We start from the raw sequence: 25,520 nt of genomic DNA, 5'->3' as shown, positions 1-25,520 counted from the left end.
TCTGAATCATTACTGGACAGATAGGAGTCTTAATAATGCCATCAAACATTGCATACTCACCAATAAGGTGAATAAGCAAGGTCTGAATGTCAAAGGAGATATATGTAGCTGTCCTTAATATCAAAGCAGCATTTAACTGAGCATGGCATCAAGCAGAATTATCAAAGTGGTGGGAGGAGGATGTCAAACCTTCCAATCACAGGAGTCTTACCCAAGAATAAGTGATTTAGGTTGTCAAAAATCAATTGACACAGCCTTAGAATATCACTTCTCTGAGAAGCGCTCTTGGTTCAACCATCCTTAGTTGCTTCATCTTTGACTTCCTTTCATCATAAGGTCAAGAATAATAATGATGACTCTATGTTCAGCTCCATTCACAGCATTTATTACAGAGCCTTGCACATAAACACACAGGCTTGGGTTGATAAATGGCAGATTACAAGTGCCAGATGGTGACCTTGTAAAAAGAAAGCTCAGCCAACTCCCCCTTCTTTCAAAGGCACCAACATTACCTTGTAGAAATTGACAATGACCAGAAGCTTAACTGACCCAGTTAAATTTGCTCAGGTTGCTTACCTGCTCTCGAGCCATGGGAGTTGACAATTTACAATTTTAAAAAGCTACTGGTGGTTTAAACTCATTTTAAAAAGGAACCTACAGAATTAAAATTACATTGGCCTGGATTTTCCAATGTTCAGACATTGATTTTATTCTAATGTCGATGGGAGTTAACCTGGGAAGTCTGCAGAATTCCTATTATAGTGGAATCCAAAGGAATTGGCTGGAAAATTAAAAATTCCAGTGGGGAATTCCTCTTTGCTTGGAAACCACCAAAAGTTTCCACGGAAATCAAAGAACTTGGAGGGTTCTGATGAAATTAAATAAATAGTTAGTCAGGGAAAGGTAGCCTATTAAATACAGTCTCACTTCCCTGAGTAACTATTAAGCTGACCCTGTACTTACCCCATCTGCTGACCTGACAGCCCCAGGATCTGATCCCTCAGCCCTGCTCTGGATATGTTCTCAGCTGGAGCTAATCCCATTCACCCAGCCGAGATCTGCTTTCCCCTTTAGCTGCTCCACACCTGTTTGTCATGCCTCTCACCAACTAGTCCCCTTCCCTTCCCATGCCACCAGAACCAGCCCCGAACCCCAAACCAACACTTACCTTCCCCTATCTTTGCTAAACCTGATTTCTCTCACCCCCACCCCCATCTTAATATAAATATTATATCACTTACCTGGTTCCCTGGCTACCTTACACCCTATCAATTTGACACCCTATCACCCACTGAACTGGCCACGTACTTACCTGGCACCCTACCCAGATGGCACCCTATTTACCTGACATCCTCCTCAGCTCGCACCCTATCCCACTCCCACACTGCTCCTCCCACCTACCACACCATCTGTCCCAATTCCATTTTTTTATTGATTTCAGATTTCACCACTTGTCACGGTGGGATTTGAAAACAAATCCACAGAACATTTCCTGGGTCTCTCAATTACTTGTCTAGTGATAATACCCCCTGGGCCTCCCCTGCCCCATCACCTTCAGTTCCTTCCTTTGTAGTTTGAGAAATGTTGGCAGCCAATATAGAATCTGATTATTTAAAGAGTATACTTTATCTTTTCTATTCCAATTAATTTTCAAGGGATTGATGTTTTTTCCTTGACTTTTATAAATAAGTCACATTCCTCATGCTGAGACAGAATTTAACTTTCAGCATACAAGGCATACAGTACAGGGAGTATGTTTGATTTAAATGCACATTGGGGAAGTGGTCTGGTTACAAAGTATGTTGGTGTCAATAAGTCACTACCACAACACCGTGGAACACATGCCCATTCCTGTTGTTGCCTCAATTACAACTCCTTGACTTCAGATGGATGTTGACAGGAGGAAAGAATAGTCAAAAGGATGTCCTTATCTATTCAAAAGGAAGGAATAATTGGAAAACTTAATCATTTTGCATCACACCCATATACAAGCTATCATCCAACTCAACTTTGTCATTAAGAGAAAGTTCCCAAAAACCCATTTCCCCTTCTCAGTCAGCAATGATGCATGGTCACATGGTCTGAATATCCTTTCAGATCACACTAGCTCTGCATCTTTAAGGTCCTCCTTAAAATCCACTTTTTTTTTGCCAAAATGGTTTTTTCTTTAATCACACTAATACCCATTTTATTCTTGGGCTCAGTGCTGAGATTTTGATTGCACTTCTTTGAAGCACCTTGACGTTTTCCTAAAACAGCTGCATGAATGTTTAGAGTGTTTAGAGTGTTTAGAATTTCAGAGTGTTACAAGGCGACATAAATTTAAGGTGAAGGGTGGAAGGTATAGGGGGGATGTCAGGGGTAGGTTCTTTACCCAGAGTGGTGGGGGCATGGAATGCGCTGCCTGTGGTAGTGGCAGAGTCAGAATCATTGGCGATCTTTAAGCGGCAATTGGATAGGTACATGGATGGGTGCTTAAGCTAGGACAAATGTTCGGCACAACATTGTGGGCCGAAGGGCCTGTTCTGTGCTGTATTGTTCTATGTTCTATGTTCTATGTTTAAAGTAGTAGAACATCTGGAGGCACTTCACACCAGCACTATCTGGAAAAATTTACATCAATCTACATAAGGACTGATTAGATCAGATGACCGTTAGTTTCGTAATATGTAGAATTCAAGGAGTTTTTAAAGAAGTGGAGAGGTTTGGGAGAGAATTCCGGAGTTTATGTCTTAAGCATTTGAACGTAAGACAAACAATGGAAAAGTAATTAAAGCTGGCGATGCGTAAGTTGTCAGAATTGGCACTGTGCAACAGTCTAGAAGGTTTTTGGGACTGGAATAGATTACAGCCTTGAAGGTATTAAAAACATAAGTGATTTTGGTGATAGTGAGATGTGTGACAGAATCAGATGAGTCCAGCGAGGCCCATCACGACATTGGGATCTTTTTCTACCCATTATGCTTTCCACAAGCGGCTTGGCGAGTTTCTCACTAGGCAGCTGAGCAGTCAGTGAGGGGATTATTGCCTCTTAAATGCCTGGTTGGTGGCTCAATTCACCTAATTACTTTTAAGTTTCCTCCAACATCCATGTTGTATTCGGTATAACTGCAACCGAGGCCATGGACACCAGCTATATGCTACCCTCATCCACAGACATTCCTTCTGGTGTCTGTCATCTTGATGCCTCTCTGATACATTTGCAGGGTGGTCTGGAAGCACAGACTTGCATTTCAGGGTACACCAGCAACTAACATTGAAAGGCTCCACATGAGCAGGAACTCAGTTCATACACTGGACAATATTTCTTCTCAGGGCTACTCACTTGCTCCCTTAATGCTTGCTCACTCTGCATCTATCTAGTTGTTTATGTCATACATGTCTAGCTTTACCTTGCCAATTAGAACAGTCACAAAACCAGGCAGCTTGCCTTGCTGGTTGACAGTCCATCGTCATGCATGTGGACAGCAGCGTGCAACATCAATCTCATATTTGCACCACTTGCCAGCATCTTATGCAGCAAACATACTGCATGGGAGTCCAGCAGGCAGCCATCTCTCAAAATCTTAGAGGAGTAGTAGACCTCGCTGAAGTCTATGTCACTTGTCAGTCAGAGAGTCCTGGCACAGTAAGTCAAGGGATCAGCCTCTGATATCAATCTCTGGGCTTGATCACTGTCAGATTTCTGCTTGGGGTAATCTCGGTCAGGGAAGCCTGTGCCTCTGTAGTCCAGAGAGTGGGTCATGGTCAGTCCAAAGGCTAAATAATGTCCAATCTGAGGGTCAAGACTAATCCAGTTGGTGGAATGTACAGCTGCCAGGTCTGCATTCTTCTCATCTGGGAGATGTACATTGAGGGCACTCAAGGGAATGAGCCTTGCTCAGTCAGTTAGCTCTGATCTACAGACAATAAAAGGAAGGAGGCGCTGAGACTTGGCAGGTTAGTCTTTGGGATGGGAGATTGCAGGCTGGGGAAGGGGAGGGAGAAGGATAATTGTGAGGGGGGGTAGGCGCAACAGTATCCACAAGGAGCAGTAATGGGGGTAGTGACAGTGTATGACCACATCAGGCATGGTCACCTGATATATGAGGGGCTTGGTAGGCAGCTACAGGTTAATTTAGATCGGTTAGGTGGGTGGTGAGAAGTCTATGGGGTTTACAGAAAGGGCTACCAGGAAGGAGATCTGGAATTTTTTTTAGTTCATTTTTGGCATGTGGGCATTGCTAGAAGATTAACATTTACTATCTGCCATGGTTTGCCCTTGAGAAGGTGGTGATGAGCTCCCTTTTGGGAGGAAGGGTGGAAACTGGAAGCTTCTGGTTAAGGAGCACTCACTGTCTCAATCCGTCCTGCTGAATAGTGAAAGTGCACAGTGGAGGAGAAAATGGCAGCACCCAGGTTTGGAGTGGATGGGATAATTGAGAGAAGGAACTGTGGCAGCCATGGACATTAGAGGATTTAAAGGGAAAGATCATTCCATGTACTGTACAGGGTACAGACTTGTGACGTCCCTATTTCCTGGCTATCTTAAGGCTTTGCTCTCCTCTGTATACTGTACTTCCCTGTCACAGATATTGCTAAATGCTCATGGACAACATACACAGTAATTGATGTCAGACAAGGAGCAACATTGTGAAATCGTTGAGCTGCTGTCAATGGTGTGCAAATTTGTTTTCAGATGATGTCACTGAGGAGCAGCATGTGGATGAGAAATGGTAAATGACTGAGTGGAAGGGTCCAAATGCATTTTCTCTATCAAATCCTTGGAAATATATCTTAGTCCTTTCACTTTCCTTCCAGTCATGTTTGCCAAATGCACTTGTTTTCATCCTTGTGAGAAGTGTATGCAAGTTTTAATTTGCATTTTAGAACATAGAACAGTATGGCACAGTACAGGCCCTTCGGCCCTCAATGTTGGGCCGGCCTTTTATCCTACTCTAAGATCAGACTAACCTACATACCCTTCATTCTACTATCTTCCATGTGCCTATCCAAGAGTTGCTTACATGTCCCTAATGTATCTGAATCTAATGCCTGTCCCTAATGTATCTGACTCTGTTTTAGAATTGTTCATAAGTTGGCTTCTGTTTGTAACTTTCTTTCTCTCAAATTGACTGGTATATCTCCGAGCTCTTGTACATTTCTTCCATTGTAACCTGGCAACCTTCTGAAAGCAAATGGGTCTTTGGCTTGCCAAAATGCAATAAGTGTTCCAAGCTATCGAATGAGAATGTGGAATTGTGAACTCTCTGATGTTTACTGATGATGTATGGTGTATTAATTCTGTAACATTATGGCATTGTGACAAAACCTGAGCAGTTAAATGTGGAGTGCTTCCATTTTACATCATTCAAGTTACAGTAAATTAAATCCTAAGCTGTGGCAATGATTGAAATGACACTAGTGATTGTCGGGGACACAGTTACAAAATGGTATACACAGTACTTTGGCTGCAGACATATTTGGAAAAGATTCAATTCTACAGCTAACAGCCAAAATATATTTTATAAACGTGTCCATTTTTGAATGGCAGTTTTGAATCTCGATTTAAAAACTGCAGTGTTCACAGTAGAATGGCATTTCATCATTAATTTTCAAGTGTTCTATATTTGGGTTGCATTTAAAAAAACAAATGTGCTAATTGAACCGTAAGAACTTGTTCTGGAATTTAGTTTTTTAAAATTCTTTAATTGGAATGGGCATTACCCATCCCTAAGTGCCTTAGAACTGAATGGCTTGCTGGATTATCTCATAGGGTACTTAAGTGCCAATCGCAACTACATAGATTTGAAGCCACATGTAGGCCAAGCCTTGATCTGAATAGCAGACTTCCTTCCATTAAGGGCATAAGTAAAGCAGATATGCTTTCACAGCCTTTCACAGATCGGGTTGGGTGACTATCAATTCAGTTCTGTAATTGCCAAGGTGAGTTTGCATAGTGGTAGGAACATTACAATTGGTGTCAGGAGTCTGCACATAAGGACAGGCAGAGACAGTAAGCCCTGGAATATATTATGCCTGACATTCACCTGCAAAAATGAGTTACACATGAACGAGATAATGTTAGAAAACTGCTCATTCTTAACTTCTTAATAATTTATAGGCTAGGTATTGGCTTGCCCTGATTTTCATGAATGCTGATCATGCTTTGTACTTTGACTACAACCAATTAGATTGTAGTGGGCAGCATGTACATTTGGTTCAAACTCTTCTGAAATATTGTTGCATGCAACTGAGTATGTCCTGAGTATGATGTTGTGTTCTTTTTAACATTGCTACCTGCCCCTGTGCTGTTCAGAGTAGCCCAGCAACATTCCTCACCAACATTCCTCATTCAACTTGGCACTTCAAGCATGCTTCATCATTCATTATGATCGTGGATGATCATCCAACCCAGTAACCTGTCCTGCTATCTCACCATACCCTTTAATCCCTTTCATCCTATGAACTATAACTAACATATCTTAAAATAATGTTGCACTGAAGAATAATTCTGGAACTTATTTTATAACAAGTAAATACTGTGATGGAAAGGGGATTCCAAGATGATAGACAAAACAAATCACAGCATTAATGGTGGAGGTAAATCAGAGGGCAACCTCAAGAACAACTCTCAGAAAGCAATGAGAGAAGGTGGGCAGAGAGGTCAGCTCCTCGAGTTTCAAATCTGGAGAGTTGGTAACAGTGCCTGAAGAAGTATGATGACTTCATCTGGGAGGTCAATGTCAGTGAAAGCGATATCTTGTACCCATCACACCACTGAGCTCTCACATTGCTCAATGCACCATGCATTCCTCAAATCATATTCCCAGCAGCATTCCTGATATACAAGATTCATGCCTAACATTTAGATTCTCTAGGAGAAAGTGAGAACTGCAGATGCTGGAGATCAGAGTCGAAAATTGTGGCGTTGGAAAAGCACAGCAGGTCAGGCAGTCAAGGAGCAAGACAGTCAACATTTTGTGCATAAGCCCTTCATCAGGAATGTGGGGTGGGGAAGGGCACTGAGAGATAAATAGGAAGGTTGGGGGGAGGTAGCTGGGAAGGCAATAGCTAAATGCAGGTTGGGGGTGACAGTGATAGGTCGGAGGGGAGGGTGGAGTGGATAGATGGGAAGGAAGATGGAGAAGGAAGGATAGTTCAAGAGGGCTGTGCTGAGTTGGAGGGTTGGATCTGGGATGAGGTGGGGAGAGGGGAGATAAGGAAACTGGTGAAATGGATGTTGATGCTGTGTGGTTTGAGGGCCCCAAGGCAGAAGATGAGGTGTTCTTCCTCCAGATATCGGGTGGCTTGGATTTGGTGATGGAGGAGGAACAGGACTTGCATCTCCTTGGGGGAGTGGGTTTGGGGGGTGGGGGGAAGTTGAAGTGGTTGGCCAAAGGACGGAGGGGTTGTTGGGTGCATGTGTCCCAAAGATGTTCCCTGAAATGTTCTGCAAGTTGGCATCCTGTCTTCCCAGTGTAGAGGAGACCACATCGAGGACTTGTATGGAGGTGAGGGGGAGGTGTGGGCGCAGGTTTTACACCTCTTGCGGTGGCAAGGAAATTCCACTCCAGGGTATCCCAGATGGCCGTCTATTTCAAGGACTGCAATTTCCCCTCTCATGTGATCAACAACACACCTCTGCCCTTGAACCCTATCCCTCCAACTACAACAAGGATAGAACCCCCCTGGTCCTCACTTTCCACTTCACTAATCTCCGGATACAGTGCATTATTCTCCTTCATTTCCCTCCCCACCCCTATCTATCCACAGAGACTTCCCTCCATGACTTTCTTGTTAAGTCCACACCTTCCAATAACCCACCCTCCACTCCTGGCACCTTCCCTTGCCAACGCAAAAGATGTAAACCCTGCACCTACACCTCCCCCCTCACCTCCATCCAAGGCCCCAAAGGGTCTTTTCACATCTGGCAGAGATTTTCCTGCACATCCAAATATCTCATCTACTGTGTCTGTTGCTCTCAATGTGGTCTCCTCTACTTTGGGGAGATAGGAAACCAACTTGCCGAATATTTCAGGGAACATCTCTATGACACATGCACCAAATAACTGAGTGACTGATCACTTCAGCTTTCCCTCTCATTCTCCCAAGGACATGCACTCCTGGGCCTCCACCACTGCCAAATCCAAGCCATTGAACGACTGGAGAAAGAACGCCTCATCTTTTGCCTTGGGTCCCTCCAACCACATGGCATCGACGTTGACTTCACCAGTTTCCTTATCTTCCCTCCTCCCACTTCATCACAGATCCAACCCTCCAACTCAGCACAGCCCCCTTGAACTGTCCTACCCGTCCATCTTCCTTTCCACCGATCTGCTCCAACCTCCCCTCTGACCTATCACAATCAACCCCCCACCTGCATCTACCTATCACCTTCCCAGCTACCTTCCCCCACCCTCAACTTTCTATTTATCTCTCAGCCCCCTTAAACCCCCCCAACATTCCGGATGAAGGGCTTATGCGCAAAACATCGACTCTCCTGCTCCTCAATGCTGCCTGACCTGCTACCTTTTCCAGTGTTATATTTTTCGACTCTAGATTCCCTACCTCACCCTCACACATTTACCAATACTATTTGTCTCACAGCCACTTCTCACACTCTACATATGCCTCCCATTCAACATTACTCAAATGTGGTTTCACATATTATTGACATTCTAACATTTTTCTTGCAAAACCAGCTAGCATACAATTAGTCGGGCACAGTAGAATTAATGAGAGATAACAATGTCTACAGCTGCTGAATTCTACAGGAAAGCTATGGGATTGTCCATAACAGGTTGCTACACCAGCCCAAGGAAGAAGAGATTCAGGAGGTAACAGTACCATATTGAAGATCTGACACTTGCAGCATCAGCTCAGATACCACACTGGATGTATTTTGGAGGTGAGTATCGACTTCTGATCAGCAAGTTGCGAGTCAAGCAAGAGATAAAGATAAATGGTTGGATAGTCACTACAAACGAATCCTGCCGCAGAGGACTTAGACGAGGGCATGGTGCCACACTGGAGAGCACTGATAGGCGTACACACCAAGATGTTGTGTGCATTGGTTAACCAGCCAACAGCTGGAAGGATCAGAACATGGAGGACTTCAACTCTATCTTGGCCAAACACACCTGCTTCAAGTCCCTGTTGTTCTGCATTATTAAAGGTATTGCTACTGCAGCCCCCATTTTGCAAACCTCATGTGTACCATTAATTGACAGCTCACCTTCTCTTTGCAACACTGCCTGTCAAATCTGGGAACTCATGACAAGACCTCTAAAGGCAATTCAAAATACTTTCAGACACGCTGAAGTGGAAAACATTCTTAAAAATCATGTTACCTGCAATTTGTATGCTCGCCCCATAATGTTAGTACTGGAACCATAATTCACATTTGAGCATTTGATCTACAAATTAGGAATCCAGGCATTGCTTTAAGCTGTGATATCATATTCATGGGTTCTAGGGCTCTGAGCTCTTTGGGATATTCTTGCATGTACCTTTATCCACAGAGTTACAAGAAGTGGCTGGTAGTATGAAGTCTCCCACAATAATAGTGCTAAGCCTCTTAAATGTTATACAAGTCAAGTTTAGAATGGTTATTTGTCCTGCTATACCATTCAAGTCCTTCAATTAAACATCAGACTCTTAACACAGATCTTATTATAAAAAAAATTACCTTCAGGCACATTATAAAATATCTTTCTTGTTGTCTTCTGGTTTTGTTGTTCTCTTTCATTCATTCTACAGTTGACTATGATTCTTTCATGGCTAAGTGTAAACAATGAATTCTGACATCTATTTGACTGGAGAAAATAACAAAAACTGTGCCCAATCCTATGCTTCCAATGCAGGTTGGTGAATTTCAATCAAGACTCAATAGTTTCCCCCTCAACCTGGGGAAACCACAGCTACAAATGAGGAAAATCCAAGATTAAAAAAAAAGACAACTGTGCACCAAAGAATAACAACTTGCATTAATTGAAAAGAAATCAGAACATCACTGATAGTAATGAAATACAGGAGAGCGGCAGGACTAGGTAAGATACCAGTAGAAATATGGACCTGTTCAGATGACTATGAGTTCAACTCCAGAACAAAGTATTCAAATGTGTAATCATAAGGAGGGATATCCCAAGAAGAGGAGGCCAAATTTTTTCACACTTATACTTAAAGAAAAGAGAGTCATTCAAAGTTGCAAGGACTACCAAGGAATTCAACTCTTATCACATACAACTTCCAAAGACTGAAAAAAATAATGGAAATCTTTGCAGGCGAATGAGGATTCTGGAAGAAACAGTATCAATGCCAGTTTTACTTTAAGACAAGTGATAGAGAGTTTTGAAAGAACAATGCAGATGAGGATTATGTTCATCGATTTAGGAAAATACTTATGACAAGGTGGCAGGGGAAGAGGTCTGGAGATGCACTAGGCTTCATAGAATTCCGAAGAAGATTGGACAATGATTGTAAAACATTTACATGGAGTGCTGGACTAGAGTAAGAAGCAGCATGGAGAAGAGTGAGAATTCAAAAGCCAACAATCACTGCTGAGTTCTTTCCTGTTCATGATTGTCATGGATTTCTAACTGAGCAACTAGGGTGGGACATATCATGGTCAATGATGGTTGCAGATGACATTAAGCTATATGACAGAATAAAGGGAACATGATTGTGTATCAGGAAAATTGGGAATAAGCATTGGAAGATTTGTGTATGTAGATCAGTAGACTCAGGACCCAAAGTATGGTTGCTGAATTTGTGCCTATGGAAGGGAATCAAAGTGAGAGTTTAGAAATTCTTGGTGAACATTTGGGGAAAGCAAAGAGTTTCAAATATCTGGATGCAGTGGTGGCAATAGACGAAAGTATGGAATTGGAATTAATCAACAGGTTAGCTCTGTTGGAGTAATTGGAAGAAATTCACTAGAGTATCTGTGGGGAAAAAATATCGCTGAAACTGAAAGGAAGACTTTATAACACAGCTGTGAAACCAGCCCTGTTTTACAGTAAAAAAAACCTGGACAACATCAAGATGAGAGTACAACTACTGTTACTGATGAGATATGGATATTGAGATGATTATTTATGGAGAGGTAAGAAAGGACAAAATCAGGACCCAGCACATTAAGGGGTCAGTGAAGACTGCAGAAGCATTGAAAAGAGATTGAAATGATGTGATTATCTCTTAAAGAGAGGGACAAAGGGCATGTGGTGAGGCATGTGATGCAGATGGGACTGCTATCCTATTTGTAAGAGGAGGAGACAGGCATAAATCCAGATAGAAATGTGTGGTGGTGAGAGATTTGAACACAAGGAATTGGAAGAGGAATGGATGACTGACAGGGAGGGAATCAAGAGGGGTGATCAATCAATTTAGTGATAACTCTAAGTAAAATGAGAGCAACTGAAATTTCACTAATGTTCTTCAGGGGAACAAGACTGTGTCCTCAAACTGTCCGGCCCCCATGCGATTCAACACAGTAGTAATATGCTCGACTCTTGACTGCCCTCTGAAATGACCTATATAGCAAATCACCCAATTGTAAATGACTCACCTTCACAAGCCCAAGGGAAGTTATAGATGGGTCATTCATGCTGGCCTTGGAATGAATGTTTATATACAAGAATAAATACATTAAAACAAACAAGTGTCTATTATGAGAAATGTCTTAAGAGAACCATTGTGAAGAATAGTTTTGCTGTTGAGGAATGTCAGGATCAGGGAATCAACGCTATTCAGAGTTTCTGTTTAGAATGATCAAACAATGGTTTCTAATATCATTGTAAAAACTTGCAACCATCCCCGTCCCCAACTTTAGCTGTGTGACATTTTAAATCCCTCAGGTCTGACTCAAGCTATTTTGAGTGAGGCCACCCAATTACACAATGGACTTATGTCAACTGGAAGATGAATTGAAGCCATGTAAAAATCATCACATACTGTGGAAATTACATGTCAAATCTGCCTGGTTGATTTAAAGCCCAATTTATCTCTTACCCGTGCAAGCACAAAGTTGTATATTGTTCCTTACATTTTGAAGGTCGGACCTTAGCATCTGGAATTTCATTGCTGTACCTCTCATTTTGGTATCAAAATGATGACCACGTCTTGCTCTCAACTTCTAGCATAACTTACACTAAATGACGAATTATCAAGGGGGAGAGCACAGGAGCCAATAGCCTGAGGCAGAGGTACACAGAGTAGCTAGATTGGCTGTCAGTCAGAGAGTAATGCTGAATTGATGCCAGCCATGCCATTCTAGACCACAGCTCCAGATAATGTGTTCTCTTAACCTCAAACAGCTGAACCTGTATCCCACAGTAAAGAAGAATTTCATTGCCCCAGCAATGCGTTTTAAAGGGATCATGTAACTCTTCCAGGTTAGTTGTAGATGGTAAATAACTAGCTTGATTTAAATTTATGGCAGTGATATTTTAAGGAGTCATTGAAGTATTTGGGGACTGCTGTTGCACACAGCGAATCCTTTCATTGTGACTTCCAGGGTTCCGGGCACATTGCTGGCGTCAAGTCATGTCTGCTAGACTTGCAAGTTCCCTTGGGGTATCGCATCAGAAAAAGATGGAACAAAGGCAATGATGAGGAAAAGCTTCTCATTGAGGAAGGAGGAAGAAAGACTTTTAGCAGGAAGCCTTTAACGCCTCTGATCTTTCATGATGTATGTGCAGGGTCTGTGCTTTAGGAAAGGACGTTCTCACAGAACTCTGCAACTAGAACTACAACCTGAGAACAACGACAGCCCTTAATAATGGCTATGAAGGTGACAGGGATCTTGGTTTCTTCAGGACCAGATCTTTCCAAGTTGGAGCAAGCAACAAATCTAGTATTCCTAAGTTCACGTTCATGGCTGCAGTTGAGAAGAGATTGATGCACTTTTGGCAGGGAGAGCGCTATTCATTGTGTTTTCTGTGAACATTGAGAAACAGGCAAAACAAGCATGTAGCTCTGCCAGTGTAGTGGAGTGCCCCATGGTGCAGGGTGCTATCGACTGGACACACGTAGCATGACATGTGTCAAGTCTGAAATGAAATACTGCATCAATCTTGGCCACACTGCAGCAACCAGATGTCGGACTTCTTCTTGTGCTTCAGTAGATACTGAAACATCAACCATCAAATGCTGTATCATGGTTCAGTCTGCAAGTGTTCTTATGAGGTTTGCATGACTTCTATATTGGAAAGAGTGGATTTCAAGCTACCTGACTTCTTCATGCTCCTTGACAGTGGCTGCAGGCTGTCTGCCAGGTCAGCCAATGCATCAAATATTTCTGTGCACAATGTCTTTCTTCATAATCAAAATTCTCTGTCGCAGAACTAACATGTGACATTGACCTGAGAGGACAGATACCTCCACTATTTTTTATCACCAGCATGCACCCCCCTCCTCCCCCCCATCTCCAGATGCAGATCCCTCATGCTCACTTTTGTGCTCCATGCTGTGCATCTGAATTTCAGGCTGTATAGGAGGTTGAATGACATGTTTCTTCATTATTAATGTATTGGTGCCCTGCACCTTTTTGCCTTCCCATTCCTGAACCAGTGTCTGACCAGGAAGAAGTCTTTTTTTTAATATCTACAAAGAGCAAGGTGAAGGGTTTGGTGAAGGAAGGGAGGATAAGTAAGTTAACATACTCAAACTATTTGTTAATTGTAAATCAACAGGGATTCTGGGATTAAGGCAAGTAACATACAAGAAGGAGGATTAAGTTTGCACATCGAGGATATTCTATGATCCTAGCCCAGTTATGCCCACAGACTCAATGGCAGTCCACTTACAGTGCCCCCATCTTTTCAGATGTGGATAAAGACATGCAATTGTGCCTATTCCTTTCTGGTTAACTATTGTTATCTCTGCTTTGCTTTTGCTCCACGTTGAACTCCAGGGGAGAGGGAGGTTTCTCAGTGGATTTTCATGATAGGTGAAGTGCTTGGGCACTAAACCTGCCCTGGTTGAATAGCCACCTGTGAGTTCAAGCTGTGAGAAGTGGTCATGAGTGCTAAGTTTATGACGTTTAGGTAAAGCCATGATCATAAAATATTAAACGCGTTGGATATATCAGATGAGGTGAGTGAAGTTGGGATGAAGAAGAATTAAGTAGTATGTGAGGCTAGTGATTCAATTTAACTTTGTATAGTACTGGTCTTATCCAGGCCCTCAGGACAATATTGTTCATACTGACCCCTGTAGCTTTCTACTTGATCTTTCAGCCCAAGCTGTTTTCCCCACATCTTCAGCAGCAGCAGATTCTATGCAGCAAGCTGTGTATTTTCTATGATAGGTGCTAGAAAGTGCAACTTGACACCTCAATAGGTTTTTGTTTAACTTTCTATTCTTTTGTAGCTCCTATTTCCATGGCAACCCAAAGTACCTTGGACATTTCTCCAAACTGGGGTGGTTAGCTGGGAATTCCAATAACACCTTTTCCAAAATTCTCTTTCATTTTCACTTTAAAAGAACATTTTCAAACATGAGCATCTTGCAAAGTTCAGCATTTATGACAACATAGTTATATTGTTCAAGATAAACATCAAAGGACACACTTAAGGGTATGAAATCCCAAGGAGAGACTCAGGCAGTTGTAGCCAGTTACAAAGTGGCACAATTGTTAGTTATGAGAGACAGAGAAATAACAAAGAAAAACCTGAGAAAGCAAAAGAACATTCCAATGAAAATGAAAACAATGGTAACACAGAAAGTAGTAACAAAAAGTCAACAAGAGTTATAAACAGTACTGAAGATGATGTATGGTTATAAAAAAGCAAAACAAAAGGCCTTTTCCAAGCCATAACTGATGGCTAAGTCTGAGGATATGACATGACTGCAAGAGCCGTTCGTGATTTATTTTCAAGAACTTCCCCTAAAGAAAGTTTCAAGGCCATTTATAATGGCTTTGAAAAATTGGCTCTATGTTAATGATGAAGCAGTTATAATAATCTGATCACAGTAAACATACAGAATCAATCAACTAATTATCAGTATGATAGGTTCTTACAGCATTTCAGAAGTATATTTGATGTGCTGTCAGCTACTAAACATATTATTTTCTTTTATTTATTTGTGGGAGGTGGGTGTCACTGGCTGACCAGCTTTTCTTGCCAATCCTTAGTTGCCCTTGAGAAGGTAATGGTGAACAGCCTTCTAGAACCATTGCAGTCCAAATACTGTAGGTTGATTAAGCCATTGTGGGCTGGAAATACTTTTTGGATATAATTTTTTAAAAAATCCTTAACTGAGCTTTCTTTCATACAATCTTTTTTATTCACTTGTGGAACATGGGCGTTGTTGGCTGGCCAGCATTTATTGCCCATCCCTTGCGCAAAAGGCATTAAAAATACCCACGACTGGTTTGGATCCAACTATACAACAGTACCAACAACACATAGAGAAAAATAATCAGCAAAATTGGACTTGATTATGCTACTATTTTGGGGCACTATGACTGTTTTTCAGTTCCAAAATGATGGCCTAAGGCTAAACACACAAGGAAACAATTTTAAGAGCAGTGAGCTGGGTGGTAAAGCGATAAGCTCACGGTCTCAGTGTTTGCAGTGCTGATTCGATGCTAATGCTGTCATTTTAGAGCTCCACGCCACAGCTGTCACTGTGCTAACATCATACAGTTGAAAATATGTTAAGGGCAATTTGGGATGAGCAACAATCATATCCCAGTAAAAAAAAACTTGTTGAAGTATTTAAAAGTATTCAACAAGTATTTAAAAGTGATCATCAATTATCGACAGATACATTGCTGGCTTATTTCTTCAGGCTGTTGCCACAGTTTTACATATTTTTAGTGCTTTCTTTAGTTTTAAAAGTCTGGAGGAAGTGATGCGGCTGGAGCTGAAGTTTGTTTTGCCAGCTTCAACATTTCTGCAAAGCAATTGCGGATTAGTAGACTTTTGTTTTGGAATCATGTGTGATTGGGAGGATAAACAGAGGTGATCCAGTAGAAGAAGCAATTTGATAATGTTGAAAAAGGAAGACGTTAAAGGAAGTGAACCCTGCCAACCCAGGGTACTCAGAGGTCAATTTTCCAACTTGAACCTCATCACAAATTAATGTTTGAGACGTTATGCTTTATTAAGGAGGTCATCACTGAAATCTACCAATGATTGCAACCATAGCTGCTTGCCAGTGACTAGGAAAGTGATCATAGTCCATGAACATTACCATGTCTGATTCCTGCAGATGCTGGGGGTGTTAACAATGTCCTGCATTTTGCAGTGAAGTATTGCTTGAGGGAAGTCACTGAGGCTAGCTTTTCAAAGCAGGATAATTTGTCTTGATTATTTTCTAGCCAGAAGCAAACAGGTAGAAGGAATGAATGGGTTTTCAAAGAATGCAGCCTTCTCCACGATGCATTGTGTCATTCACTGCATGTGCATTGCTTTGGTGTTCATGTCAACTCTGCCACAAAGGCACTGAAAGAAATTCCACACGTCAATGTGTCCCTGGTGTGTTAAAGTACACACTGTTTTATGCAATGGCTTGGACACTTTTATTCCAGACAAAATGTCTTCATTCTACAGTAGTTTGCAGTGCCACCTCTATTGCAAATGCAACTGAGTGTCGAGGGCTATCTATTGATAATCCTTAATGTCACAGTTTATGACTTTACTTCACAAATGTATGCAAGTGGGCAACGTATGCATACGTAGAGTAGTGCTGCCACAAGAATCATGGAATCCCACAGTATGGAAGCAGGCTATTTGGCCCATCGAGTCCACACTGATCCCCCAAAGAGCATCCCAGCCAGACCCACCCCCCTACTCTATCTCTGTAACCCTGCTTTTCCCATGGCTAATCCACCAAACCTGCACATCCCTGGATAGTACAGGGCAATTTAGCATGGCCAATTCATCCAGCCTGCCCATCTTTGGGCTGTGGGAGGAAACTGGAGCACCCCAAGGAAACCCACACAAATACGGGGCAAATCCAGAGGCTGGAATCAACCCCGGGTCTGGGAGGACAAAACTGAAAGAGCAGACAGTGGCCATGTTATCATTGCCTGGGTCACACTGAAAGAGCCCTGCAGCATTCAGCTGAGCAGGTCTCAAGATTTATGGTGGCTTTATGCACATTATATGAACATCATAAATATATAAAGAAGAATTCTGACTAGGTCATTCAATCCCTTCACCATGCTCTGCTATTCAATAAGATCATGGCTGATTTGATAGGAATCACAAATCCACAGTCCTGCCTAACCCCAATAAACTCTCACCTCCTTGATGAACAGGAATCGTACCCCTTATGCTTAAAAATATTCAAAAATTGCTTCCACCACTTTTTCCAGAAAAGAGTTTCAAAGATTCTCAACCCACTTTGGAAAATAAAAATCATCTTATCTCTGTTTGAAATGAGAGAGCCTTTATGTTTAAACAGTGATCGTTATTTCTTGATTATGCCACATCAGAAAACATATTGTCCATCTGAACTTTGTCAAATTGATAGATCTTGAGGATCTTACATATTTCAAACAAGGTGCCTCTTACACTTCTAGCCTGTCCAAACCTCTTTCATAAGACAACACATCCATGCCAGGTATTAGTCTGGTGAACCTTCTCTGTTGTGCTTCCATTGCATTTACATGTTTCCTTATTGAAGGAAGTGTGCACTGTACACAGCTACGTGGGTGTGGTCTCAGCAGTGCCCTCTATAACTTCAGCAAAGCTTCCCTACCTTTGCTTTGAATTTCTTTGGCAATTAATCACAACATTCATCTGGGTTTCCTAATTCATAAACAGAAATTGCTGAAAAATCTCAGCAGGACTGGCAGCATCTGTGGAGAGCAGTGTTAATGTTTCAGATCCAGTGACCCTTCTTCAGAACCCATCTTGATTCAAACAGTAACTCTGATTCCTCTCCACAGATGCTACCAGCCCTGCTGAGATTTTCCAGCAATTTCTGCTTTTGTTTCGGGTTTCCAGCAACCGCAGTTCTTTCTGTTTTTGTCTAGATTTCCTAATTACTTGTTGTCCTGACATATTAACCATTTATGATCAGTGCACAATGACACACAAATCCCTCTGCACCTCAGAGCTCTGAAACCTCTCACTATTTAAATAATATGCTTCTTTTTTATTTTATCTGCCAAAATGAACCACTTCCCATCTTCCAACATTGCACTCTATAGTGCACTATGTTCACTTGCCTAACCTTTTCTTCTGTAACCTCCTTATATCCTCCTTACTTTCCTATATATTGAGTCATCAGAACATTTAGCAACAAAACTTTCCATCTCTTCATCTAAGTCATTTATGCAAATTGTAAACTATTGAGAGCCCCTGTGGCACACCACACACTGCATTCTGCCAACCATTTATACTATTTTCTGCTTCCTACTGGCCAGTCTTTTATTCATATCATTAGCTTACCCCCGACACCATGAACTTTTATTTTCTAACCTTTGATATGACAATTTATTAACTGTCTTCTGCAAATCTAAACACAGCACATCTACCAGTTCTAGTTTATCCACAGCATAAGTTACTTTCTCAAAGAACTCCAAAAGATTAGTTAAACATGATTCTCCTTTGACAAAACCATGTTAACTCAGCTTGATTACCTCGAGCGTATCGAAGTGCCCTGTTATAACTTTGTTAGTAAAAGCTTAGAACATGTTCCTTCTGACAGATATTAAGTTATCTGGGCTACAGATTTCAGCTTTCTGTCTCCCTCATTTATTGGCTAAAGGATTTCAATTTGCCATATTTCAATCTAGTTGGACATTCTCCAAATCCTGAGAGAGTTAGAAAAGTAAAAGCAATCCATTAAATGTCTCACTAACCACTTCCTTTAAGGTTGAATCTGGGCACTTGTTAGTCTGAAGTTCTAACAAGTTACTTACTTCTCTGGTGATAGTAATTTCTATTTTCTGGTTTATATCTGCTTCTGGGCTGTTACTTACATTGTCCAATGAATTTTGAAGCAAAATATCTGTTCAGGTGATCTTCTATTTCTTTATTCTCCATTATCATTTCTGCAGACTCACTTTCTATCGGATCACATTCTTTTCAATAGCCACTAATATCAATCCTTCCACCTTTATTATCCCCTAGCACACTAAATTTTTTTCTACTCCATGCATTTGAATGTTCCATGGTACTGTGGTCATTTAGCTCATCCAGCCTCTGTCCTCACTGTCATCCAAAAAAGCCGAATGAACCTTGCACATGTTGAACAATTGCAAAAGCTGTGGATTCTCTGGTACTGCCTCAGGTTCCCTTTAACTGCCTTTCTACAGTCACAACATTCTGCCCCTTAAAACTGACCATATGTAAAAAACTTTGTTATAAGAGGTATAACAACCCCTGGTACCAAGAATGTAGGTAACTTTTCCTTCTCTGGTGTATCACAATGTCATTAGTTCTGCCTTCAGTTCAGAAAATCTGAGCCAAACCTGCATAAATCTCAAACATTTCCTGCAGATCTGTTTGCCCAGATTCACATTGATATTCAAGAGCTCCCGCCTGCTGCAGCAATACAAATCAGCTATCCAGCCATACTTAATGTGTCTTAAGTAACTACTTAATTATTTAATTGAATCTTTTTATTATTTGATTAACTTTATCACCAGATATTGTACTAATTTGTACCTTAATAATTGAATATATTTTAGTCACTTACCAGATATTTGCCAAATAACTAGGTTATTTTCCAGTAGCAGAATAATAACCAATTCAGAGACTCAAGTATTTAGGAAAAGCAGAAATAAAAACAAAAATACACATGTTTTCTTCCATCAATGTCTACGCCCAATTGTAAGTTGCACTAAGTAGGTTAGTTCTAGTTATATGTTCTTAACACAAAAGAGCTAGTTGACCTAGTTAGTGAAAAACTTATTTCAGCCTTCTTTTGTAGCTTGTTTCAGCAAAATCCCCATTTGAATCTTCTGCAGCGATCACATCCTTCATTGATCCAAACTTCCCCCCCCCCCCCAACCCCAACCAACCCTGCAGCAGTGTACTTCTGTTTACTGGCCCAATCTCATGCAGGTCTTACCTCTTTGCAATTCCCGATGATATATGTGACGTCATCATCAGAGCTGGTGACTGTGAATGGAAAAGGAAATGACTATGAATCTTCATCTGATCTAGCAGGTTGCAGTTCTTGGTATCTGAAAGCAAAATGGACAATAGTAATCTTGTGGTAAGTACTCAAGCAATTTGTAAGAAATGTACTCTTGCTTCAACTGTAGCTTTTAAATCAGAATAAATTGTTGGATGAGGGGTAAATGGGATATGAGACGAAGGTTGTGTCATTTTCAGTGCATTCAACCTCAGAATACAAGATCTTGATCAAATGGGCTGAGAAGTGGCAGATGAAGTTTAATTTAGATAAATGTGAGGTGCTACATTTTGGAAAGGCAAATCAGGGCAGGACTAATGCACTTAAAGGTAAGTTCCTGGGGAGTGTTGCTGAACAAAGAGACCTTGCGGTGCAGGTTCATAGTTCCTTGAAAGTAGAGTCACGTGTAGATAGAATAAGGATGAAGGCATTTCATTTGCTTGCCTTTATTGATCAATGCAGTGAGTATAGCAGTTGAGAGGTCATGTTGCGGCTGTACAGGACATTGGTTGGGGCATTATTGGAATACTGTGTGCAATTCTGAGCTCCCTGCAAAAAGAAGAATGTTGTGAAACTTGAAAAGATTCAGATAGGATTTACAGGGATGTTGCTAGTGTTTGGGGGGGTTTGAGCTATTTGCGAGGGGCTGAATTGATTTGGGCTATTTTTCCTGGAGCATTGGATGCTGAGGGGTGACTTTATTGAGGTTTATAAAGTGAGTGGCACAGATAGGGTAAATAGACAGGGTCTTTTCCTTGGAGTGGGGGAGTCCAGACCTAGAGAGCATAGACTTAAGGTGGTAGGGGTAAGATTTAAATGTGGCCTAAGGTGCAACTTCTTCATGCGGGTGGTATGTTTATGGAACAAGCTGCCAAAGAAAGTGGTAGAGGCTGGTACAATTACAACATTTAGAAGACATTTGGATGGGTATATGAATAGGAAGGGGTTAGAAGGATACGGGCCATATGCTGACAAGTGGACTAGATTTATTTAGGATATCTGGTTGCATGGACATATTGGACAAAATGGTCTGTTTCCATGCTGTATACTCAATGACTCTAGTAATGGCCTTTCCCATAATAACTTTATTGGTCAGAATATTGAGTGTAGGAGTTGGGAGATTACGTTACGCCTGTACAGGACATTGGTTTAGGCCACTGTTGGAATATTGCGTGCAATTCTGGACTCCTTCCTATTGGAAGGACGTTGTGAAACTTGAAAGGGTTCAGAAAAGATCTACAAAGATGTTGCCAGGGTTGGAGGATTTGAGCTACAGGGAGAGGCTGAATAGGCTGGGGCTGTTTTCACTGGAACATCGGAGGCTAAGGGGTGACCTTATAGATGCTTATAAAAGCATGAGGGGCATGAATAAGATAATTAGACGTTCTTTTCCCTGTGGTGGGAGAGTCCAGAACTCAAGGGCATCGGTTTAGGGTGAGAGGAGAAAGGTAAAGAAGTGACCTAAGGGACAACTTTTTCATACAGAGGGTGGTGCATGTATGGAATGAGCTGACAGAGGAAGTGGTTGAGGCTGGTATAATTACAGCATTTAAAAGAAATCTGGATGGGTATATGAATAGGAAGGGTTTGGAGTGATATGGGCCAAATGCTGGCAAATGGGATTAGATAATGTTAGGATATCTGGTTGGCATGGATACGTTGAACTGAAGGGTCTGTTTCTGTGCTGTACATCTGACTCTATAACTAACATCCCTGTGGGTTTTGGGACATGGAAGTACTCCTCTCCTCTCCAGTTAGCTCCAGCTGCTTTCAGTTATTTGTAAGAAAGAGGCAAGCATAGAATGGAGTATGGCATGTAGCTGATATGTTTGAACAACTGGTAGTTTGTGCAAGCTGTGAGATGTGGGTGTGACACTTGAAATTGTGTTCAGAGTGATAAAGTAAGGTGAGGCCTGTAAATGTTAAGTATTTGGCTTAATTGATTGATATTGTTAGGAGGTGAGTGATGGGGTGTGGTTTTATTTATTCGTTCACTGATGTGGGTGTTACTTGCAATACTAACATTTATTATCTATCTCTATTTCAGATGTGATTGGGACCAGTGTTGTAGGTATTGGGATATAGCATTTGAAGAAAGATTCACTGACGTCAACCATTCATATGACATCACTCAACTTCTTGTCGTACTGCAATCAGAACCTAAGAGCTAAACTCCTGTCAGTTACCTCCACAACCGTCTCTTATCATCATTGTATATTGGTGTGCTTCATCCTACTCTATAGATATAGGAAAAGTCCCTTCTTCCCACCTTGTCCAGTAAGATCACCATAGCAGTCCCATAAAACCCTAATGCCCAACCATAATTTATTGTTGCACAACATTTTCCCAAATGAACTGAGTACCTCCAGCAATGACAGTGTACAATCTCTTTAAGAGATACAGGCTAGCTTGATATATGCTTTCCATAAACAGGACCGTTAGAGTTGACTGTGCTGCCCAATTATTATAATAATTGCTGATTGCAAAGATGGCACATGCTGCATGCTTTACATTGACAGATGCAGGATAGTGTGCATCGCGATACCAGCAATTATATTTTACCCCCTTCCCAATTTAACCCTCATGCATTTTAAATGTTATTCTTGGGACATGGAAAACTCTGCAATTATTATATATCCTAACTGTCCCATTTTTTCCATTAACTATTGCATTCCTTGTGCTGATTGTATCGTGTACACTGTCACTGGTAGACCTTTATCACATGGACAAACTGCTTACTGGGAGAAGGCATGTATTGCTGTTGGCCCACTTTATGGAGGTGGATGTGCCCCTGATTTTCTTAGAAAGGTAATATAAAATAGGGATCTGTTTGTGAGGTGTGAAGTTAGGATGATTGAGGGCTAAACAGCATGAAGGAAGCCTTCACTCATGACTGACAAGTGGCAAGTAACATACGTGCAACACAAATGCCAGGCTATGACCATCACGAATAAAGACAATCTAACCATCACTCTTTGGTATTCAACAGTGTTACCATCACTGAATTTCCAACCATCAACATCTTGGGAGTTTTCATTGACCAGAAGTTCAACTGGACTTACCACATAAACACATTGGCTACAAGAGCCAGTCAGAAGCCAGGAATACCGCGGCGAGTAATTCACCTCCTTACTCCTCAAAGCCTGTTCACCATCTACAAGGTACAAGTCAGGAGTGTGATGGAATACTCCCCACTTGCCTCGATGAGTGCAGCTCCCACAAGACTCAAGAAGCTCAACACCATCCAGAACAAAGCAGCCCATTTGATTGGCACAACATCCACAAGCATCCACTCCCTCCACCACTGACGCTGAATAACAGCAGTGTGTACTATTTACAAGATACACCATAGAAATTCACCAAAGATCCTCAGACAGCACCTTCCAAACCCATCACCATTTCCATCTAGAAGGACAAGGGCAGCAGGTATATGGGAACACCACCACCTTCAAGTCCCCCTCCAATCCACTCAGCATCCTGACTTACAAATAAATCTCTGTTCCTTCACTGTTGCTGGGTCAAGACACTGGTGTTTCCTCCCTGATAGTACTGTGGGTCAACCCACAGCAGGTGGTCTGTGGCGGTTTAAGACAGCAGCTAATCACACCTTCTCAAGGGCAACTAGGACTGGGCAATAAAATGCTGAGCAGCCAGTGATGCTCACATCCCACAGATTAATTAAGAAAAACAAAGGGAAAAACAATGGCAAAATTGCATTTTATAGCCAAGATGAGGCATGCATCACTCTGTTTAGGGCAAATGCTGTTGGATTGATCAAAACTATAGAACGCACAGTTTTTTTTTTGTTGCTAGGAGTAAAAACTGAGAAAGTGAAGGATTCTCACACTCACCAGTGGTAACCTAAGCAACCTAGTGGGATCTATAATGATGTAAGTGTTTCATGACCTTTCATGGCCTCCAGTAGGTCAGAGATAAACAGAATCAAAACTTATGTTGGAGCTCACTGTTTTGGAAACGGTTTTCACATCTTAATCAGTTAGATCCAAGCAAAATACTTGTAATTTATGCAACATTGGTTATTGTACTGAAGTTTTAATTACATAAACAACTATTGTAAAAAGAAATTGTTTTGTTGATTCTTTAAAAAACTAAGGTTTCACATTGTGAAGTATTTTTCAGGCAGCTTTGAAAATAATGTTGATGGCTTTTTGGGATCCTGAGACATGTTTCATATAGAACTGATGAGCAGCAAGGCCGACTGGTCTGGCAGGATATGTCAAGTTACTTAATAGGCTGCTTAGGTCTTTTCCTGTTTCCTGGTACATTGTTGATATGTCAGCATCTCTGGAATCCAAAGAATGACAAGTCGCTCTCAGGAAAGCAATATTTTCTCAGATGTGTACTGCCTCACAGCGCCAGAGACCCGGATTTGATTCCAGCCTCGGGCGACACTGTCTGTGTGGAATTACCACATTTTCCCCATGTCTGAGTGAACTTCCTATGGATGCTTTGGTTTCCTGCCACAGCCCAAAGATGGTTAGGCCCATTGGCTAAGCTAAATTACCCATAGTGTCCAGGGATGTGCAGACTAGGTGGATTAACTGTTGGAAATACAAATTTACAGGGATGGGATAGGGGAGTGGGTTTGGTTGGATGGCCTTCAGAGGGTTGGACCCAATGGGCTGAATACCCTGCTTCCACACTGTAGGGATTCTATATATAAAATATATATTCAGAACAATTCTGTACAGGGATGTGGATATTATTTTTCTTTAGGCACTTTCTTTTGCCGCTCAGCCTTTAATATCACTATTTGCTGTTTCTTGTGTAGGTAGTGTTCAATTTGCAGCAAAGGCCTCCTAAACGTGTAGGTGGGTGATGATAAGTGGGTGAACAGCTAGAACATCAGTCATTTTTACTCAGTGCTTAATTTGATCACTGAAAGGACATCTTTCTTTGGAGTTGTCAGTAAAGCAACAAGCTGGACCAGTCTCATTTTGAGAGGCAGGAGCTTTATTGTGTATCTCAGTCAGCGAGGTGTGGGGGATTGGTTTCTGAAATGGGAGTCTCTTGTGTAGGATGCTGAATCATGACAAATGCCCAGTAAATGGTGCCCAGATTTTTTTCTCTCTGGCACTCTCCTCATACCCAGAAATGGTCCTGAATTTGGTCCAAGTGAGATGAAATTATGAAAGGATGAGATTATGAAACTCCAGCTCATTGTGAGAGAATAGTAGTGAATAAATAATTTATTTGACTATGTTTAAGGCAGCAATATCTAGAACTGGACAAATGGTTGCTATTTTTCTATCCATGCTGTTGTATTGTGACTAGTCATATTTTACACACAAATGGAGTAATTTTGATTAAAACAGGTGACAGCTTTTGGGTAACTTGTTAAGATCTCTCCCCCTTATTTTGGATTTCTGTATTCATTTGTGAGATACAGAAATGATCAAACACAATGATTTAGTAAA

General features: G+C 41.4%; 1 long non-coding RNA gene across 1 annotated transcript in view; it reads left to right on the top strand.

The window, feature by feature from the left end:
* LOC148148307 (uncharacterized) overlaps window positions 1-24,156 on the top strand; it is a 191,599-nt gene extending 167,443 nt beyond the window's left edge. The window contains exons 4-5 of the long non-coding RNA XR_015759181.1: window positions 20,010-20,163; window positions 22,130-24,156. This is a non-coding gene — a long non-coding RNA (uncharacterized LOC148148307). The remainder of the gene's footprint in view (window positions 1-20,009; window positions 20,164-22,129) is intronic.
* The last annotated feature ends 1,364 nt before the right edge of the window (window positions 24,157-25,520 follow it).

Source organism: Chiloscyllium plagiosum, unplaced genomic scaffold (genome assembly GCF_037043375.1).
Source record: "Chiloscyllium plagiosum isolate Xiang-an unplaced genomic scaffold, Cpla_swu_hap1 HiC_scaffold_13, whole genome shotgun sequence".
Lineage (NCBI taxonomy): Eukaryota > Metazoa > Chordata > Chondrichthyes > Orectolobiformes > Hemiscylliidae > Chiloscyllium > Chiloscyllium plagiosum.
This window is presented reverse-complemented; position numbering and strand designations above follow the sequence as displayed.